Source organism: Lemur catta, chromosome 5 (assembly GCF_020740605.2).
Source record: "Lemur catta isolate mLemCat1 chromosome 5, mLemCat1.pri, whole genome shotgun sequence".
In the NCBI taxonomy this organism is placed as follows: domain Eukaryota; kingdom Metazoa; phylum Chordata; class Mammalia; order Primates; family Lemuridae; genus Lemur; species Lemur catta.
In genome coordinates, this window is record NC_059132.1 from 87,462,510 (window position 1) to 87,468,587 (window position 6,078).

At 37.3% G+C, this 6,078-nt stretch overlaps 1 non-coding gene across 1 annotated transcript; it reads right to left on the reverse strand.

The window, feature by feature from the left end:
* Positions 1-4,340: 4,340 nt before the first annotated feature.
* On the reverse strand, positions 4,341-4,402 carry LOC123639032. Its single transcript, XR_006735602.1, has one exon. It is a non-coding gene; the product is annotated as a U7 small nuclear RNA (small nuclear RNA).
* Positions 4,403-6,078: the final 1,676 nt, after the last annotated feature.

Below are 6,078 nucleotides of genomic sequence, written 5' to 3' on the forward strand. Positions count from 1 at the left end.
AATAACATTTTAAAAAATTGAGTTACTCTGTGGTACAAGACACATTTCAAGTACTCAATAGCCACAGGTGGCTAGTTGCTACCATATTGCACAGAACAGATATCGAACATTGTCTGAGTGCATTAAAGAATAGACCAGGCTCTTCCTTCTTTTCATCAAATCAGTATCATTCTCTAGCTTACATCCTAATCCAGGCATACAGAAAAATTTGCCCCTCTTGGAACTTAGTCCAGATTGCTTCCTCTCTTTGGAATGCTCTTTCTTTCTTCTTACCTAACTTCCTGTTTTGCTTAAGTGTCCTTTATATAACATGGAATTTTCCTTATTTCCAGGAAGAAGGAGATAGTTGTTTTTGTTCTTTTGATGTACCATCTGTACCTCTACTGTAGCACTTATTTATTATTACATTAAATTGTTGTTCATGTCTTTTCCTTGGTGTTTATTGGATTCCAAGCTTCTTAAAGATGGGATTGTTGCTGGCATGTCTATATACAGCACCTGCCTTGGTATCTGGTGTGGTCAAGACACTCAATGTATTTTTAAATGACTTAGCCAGTGGCAAGGACCCCTCTAGATTAAAAAGCACTGGATGCATCCATTTCTGGGTCAACCTAGAATCTATTAGGAAATGCTTACTCCTACTGTCTAGGATTATTCTGTTATATTCTCTTATATAATTTAATTCATGACCTAGAATATGGGCTGAATTTGTGTATTGAAGCCTTAACCCCTAGTACCTCAGACTATGACTGAGAGACAGGACCTTTAAAGAGATGATTAGGTTGACATGAGGCTATTATATTTGAATGCACAGAAAGACCCAGGGATGCACATTCACAGAGAAATAGCCATGTGACGACACTGTGAGAAGGCAGCCATGTGCAAGCCAAGGAGAGAGGCCTCAGGAGAAAACACCCTGCTGCAACCTGATCTCAGCCTTCCAACCTCCAGAAACTGTGAGAAAATAAATCTCTATTTCCACCCATATTTTGTTATGGTATCGCTAGCAAGCTATATGCCTAGAAAGATATCTGATACATTCAAGTAATTTTTTAAAGTATTAGTATGCATATTAGGGTAACACATTTTAAAACTAAATTAATTTATAAAATTTTAATACTCAAGAAAATTATGTAACAACACTGTTTACTTTGTATTTATTGTGATCTGATGTTATATATTCTATATAACATCAGCTCTTCCTAGGTTTTGAGCCTCCTGACTTTCTGACAGGAACTATGTAATATGTAAGTATATATATTTCTATATTCAGCACAGTCACTATGGTGTTACACATGTAAACAGTGTCATTGGTGGCAGTAGGTAAATGTTGCCCTGAGAAAACATCTTTTTTTTTTTCTAAGAGAGGTGGAGAAAAGTGAAAAATGTGGGATTCCTGTGACAGGGTGACCTAAATTGCCCAGGAATTTGTATATATCCAATACCCAAGCTCCCCAGATTGCCTCAAGATAAGCTAAATCTTAGAAAATTTGTGACATAATAAATTAGAGGATGGATTGCTCTATTTCTGGTCACCTAAAGCAGAACATGACTATGTGGTCTTCAGCAAGTAGGAGCCAGAACCGAACCCAGCAGGGCTAGAGGGAACAGTGTACCTGTGAGAGGTGACCACGTGATGGCAAAGAACTCCCAGCACCAGGCTGGAAGCTGAGTTGTCCTTCCCTGGACTGGGCTGTGCTGGGCTGCTGTGAAACATCTCATATTGGAAGATTCTGTCGCAGAAACAGACTCCAGCCAGGAAGTCTGACCTAAAGCCTTTTCAGGGACTGAAAAAGCTGCTTAACATACTATAGAGGAAAAGCTCTGATGCCTGCAAGAGGCCAAATTCAAATCCAGTTGAGGAAGTTATTTGGCAGAATTTGCTGCTTGGCCCCACAGCTCCACCCTCAGACGTGGAGGTACTTGACCTTACTCCTTGCTTTCTGATCTTGTTTCCCTTAATGGATGACAGTGTCGGGATCTTTTAGGATAGGGTCTTGTCATTATCATGAGAACTCCTGCTGTTTTCCCATATTGTCTCCAGCTTCCATCATCTTACATGGTGATCTGGTGTTGACCCCGGATACCTGCCTCTAATTTTTTAATCCTCATATAACTATGATTTCACAGAGCAGGGTATCATGACATCAGAGTCACATATTTTAAGCTTTCATCTACTCTTAGAATTAGACTCGTAGAGCTCAGAGGGGCCAAGCTAACAAGTCAAGCAATGAGATACAAGGAATGACACAATAAAAGATGATGAGGTCTTGAACAAGATGCCTAATCTGGGCAATAAAATTCCAGAAAGGCATTTGGATCTGGAGGATGACCAGAGATGGCAGCTGGAATTGAAATTCTATCTAGACTCAGTGTCCTGGCTCAGTTCTTTTAGGTCCATAAAGAGGTTAAGTGGTGGGACAGATATTGGCTCTGAATTTGTATCTGCCTCTTGAACCAATCTGATCAGATATCTACATGCCTTGAGCATTTAATATGCTAGCCTTGAATAGCTACATTCTTTCTATAGGTATAACTGACTTCAACCATGCCAGTCATTCTAGTGTTCCCTCTAACTTCTAGTGAGAAAATGTTAAGATATTTTCTAAAATTGTGAAAGAGCTCTTTGGCTATCTAATCCAGCTGAGTATGGAAGGGCTTCTCAAAGTCCCAGAAATCAGCCACAATAGCTTTCTATCTTGGGGCTATCTCATGCTTGCTTTATAATAATGTGCAGAGGCCATAATGTTGGGAAACAAACCTGAATTCTATAGCTCTGGGCTTTCAATATAAAGTGCTACATTAAGTTCACTTTGCGGCTTGTCATTCTGTGATTCTACATGACTGAATCTTCTGTTCTATTGCTCCAGGGAGGAAAAATGCTGGTAGGAGTCTGCCATAAGCACCAAAAGATCATCCTAAAATTCATGTTTCATTGCCTTCTTTTTCTATATCTGGTAACCTTCAAATGGCCATCCTAAAGACGGCCCCTTTTCCATATTTTCCAGAGCGTATGGACTGAGTGAAGTGTATGTTTACATACATATACATAATTGTATGTGTATTTATTTATATAGGCATATATCATAAAAAATATATTTAACTTTCTACATTCTTTAACTAATACACCAAAAATAGTTTATATGCTACAGTCTCAAACTCATGATTGCTATGCATTTAAATTCATTATCTTATCCTATCCTCAGAGGTCTTTTATGAAGTAGATACTAGTAATATCTTAGTTTTCTAGATCTAAGGTCACTATAAAATAAGGCCAGCTGCTAGTAAAACAGTTGTCTGTGGCTTAGCCCAGCAAAGATTAATTCTCACCCACAAATACTGATGCAGAGGTTCCTGGTTGGGCAGCTTTACTGCAAGTGGCTACTGGGGGATCTGAACCTCTTCCATTAAGTGACTTCATCCTTCCTGAGACTTCACGTTTTGTTGCACAGACTGGGGAGAGGAGACTTGGAAAATTATCTGGAATATTTTAGGAGCCTGGCCTGAAAGAGGCTTATATCACTTCTGGCCCCATTCTAGTGCTAGGTCTCAATCACGTGGCCAAGCTAACTGCAAGGGATGCTGGGACACAGAGCAGCACACACTGCTGTGGACACACTCCTGGGCCCTCACACAGTCAGTAAGTAGAAAAACTGCAGAGACTTTAAAACCAACATTAGGGAACATGTCTGGCAAAATCACTTTGAAATACTTTAGGCGCGCTTTAGGACAGAATGGGAATATTTCCAAACTTCTTCACAATGTTGAGCAATGTGTAGTTTTTTAAGATATTTCATAACTTTTCTGGGACAATAATAATCGAAAAACAAATGCAACCTTGGCTGACAAAAATCTTCAAGGGCCTCCACGCTTAGAATTGGAGACATCTTTAAATAATTAAGTCAATAAGTGTGCTTTGAATAAAATTCAGGTTAAATGATGAAGAGAAATGAGCTGAGAATATATTTATTGGTGTTCAAAGTATTGTTTATATCACGATGAGAGTTCTTAGTAAGTTCAGAGAAGTTGTATGCACAAAGCTTCTTCTTATTGGCTATATTAGAGCCACTAACAACTGTAAGATGCCCCCGCAGTGTACCGCTGACTAGAATCAAATACCTGACAGTAGATTTAATGCTGTAAATATTGCCTTTATTTTCCCTGTGAATGCTATAAGCTTTCAATTATGGCAATGGCTAGTGGTAATTTAGAAAATACTACCACATTTTGCAAAACCAGTAATTTACAAAATTTTCATATTTATAGCAAGTTCAGCATATCATATCTGCCTCACTTATTGATTGTGGCCTAGTAGAAGTGACTGGTTCTATTTTTTATGTGTGGGTTTTCCAGTAAAAACCAGAAAACCTGCTAGACATATTCTAAAAGAGCCGTAACACTTCACTGTGGTTTTAACCTTGGCCTAATCATTTTGCTGTGTAATCTTGGGCAAGTTATTCCAACTCCACAAGCCCCAATTTTTTCGTTTATAAAATGAGAATAAAAATATCTTCCTTTTCTGGAAAGGCTTATATGAAATAATACATTTAAAGAATTTAGTATGGTAACTGACATATTGTTCCTCTGAATGTTAACTATTAATAAAATAGTAATAAAAACAATCATTGTGAATATTATTATTCTTAGTCTCAATTTCTTTTTCTGTAAAATGGAAAAAAATAATATCTGCACTGTAATGAGAAGTAAATGAGCTGTATATAAAATGTCTGGTATGCCACAGCCATTCAATTATAATTATTTCCCTATCCCTTTCCAGCCAAACAGAACCCACATTTATCTTTCTATTCAGTTGCAGAACTTCTGGGTAAGTCCTTTAGATTCTATAAACAGTCCTTTAGATTCTGAATTTTAAAGAATATTTCTGTAATTTTTCAGTGTTGGATGAGAGATACTTGATGTTTAATATTTCTTTGGTCAATTTCCAATTTCTGCAATTGCCTCCATTTATGGGTTATTGAGTTGGTTATATCATTAGAAACCACTTAAATTATGAACGTTATGGGTTATCCAGCAGGCAGTGTAGTCTCTTTCTATATTTACATGGAGTTAGGTTTGTCTGACACTAAAACCACACTGTTTCCATCTAATTGTAGAGATAGATTTATTTTATTGCAGTACATAGAAAATCTGTTATCTGTTATGGGAGCCATATATACAAATAAACCCTAATTTGTTGAGAATCCTGGATTTTCTCTCTGCTGTATTCAGATTTAGCATTCATATTATGCTATCTTGGATAGTGTCCATTGCCATTACCCAGGGCTAACATTAATAAGCACTCAACCTTTTAACAATAGTATTAGACATCCAAGTTAACAGACTGAATATCAACTACAGCAGGTCAAAAGACTGCAGGCATTGACATTTCCTATATCAACTCTAAGTCTTCAAATAGAAGATTTAACAGTTGATTTGAACTAAGATAAGAAAAAGAAGAAATAATGCCTTAGGGAAAATATCTTCAAACCTTCTGAATTTAAATATAGTTAATGCAATACTAAAATGATTTTCTCTTCAGAATCTGTGATGTTTTCTACTGAACTGTTGGTTTTGCAGCACTAGATTAAATTGAAATCCTCAGCTGAACTGAAGAAAGAAGTAGGAGGTCTGAGCAAGTTCAGCTGCATTTCTGCTTTAGACTTGGCGTGGAGACTTCTCTTGAAAGCAATTCCTGCTGCCTTGACAATTTCCCTTTCTCTTTTGGATTATGGAAATAGCTACTACAGTAGACTTGTTATTTTTGTTCTATATTGCAGTCTTTCTCCCCGTCTGTGTTTCTTTCTTAATTAGGATTATCTGCCATCTCTCACTACTGAAAGTTAGGTAAAAGCCATGATCCTCCAGGCTTCTAAGCAGCAACATGATCAGTAAGACCAGCTTCTGGCAGGAAAATGAAATTATTTTTAATGTTAAACAAAGTAACTGCAGGATTCCACCTGCAGCCCAAGTATCACTGGGAAATGATAAAAGATGAAGTCAGGGTATTATTCTTTTATCAAATGGATTGCCTTTAGACATAGCTTTTTAAAAAGAATCTCATCCCCAAAGCCACACCGC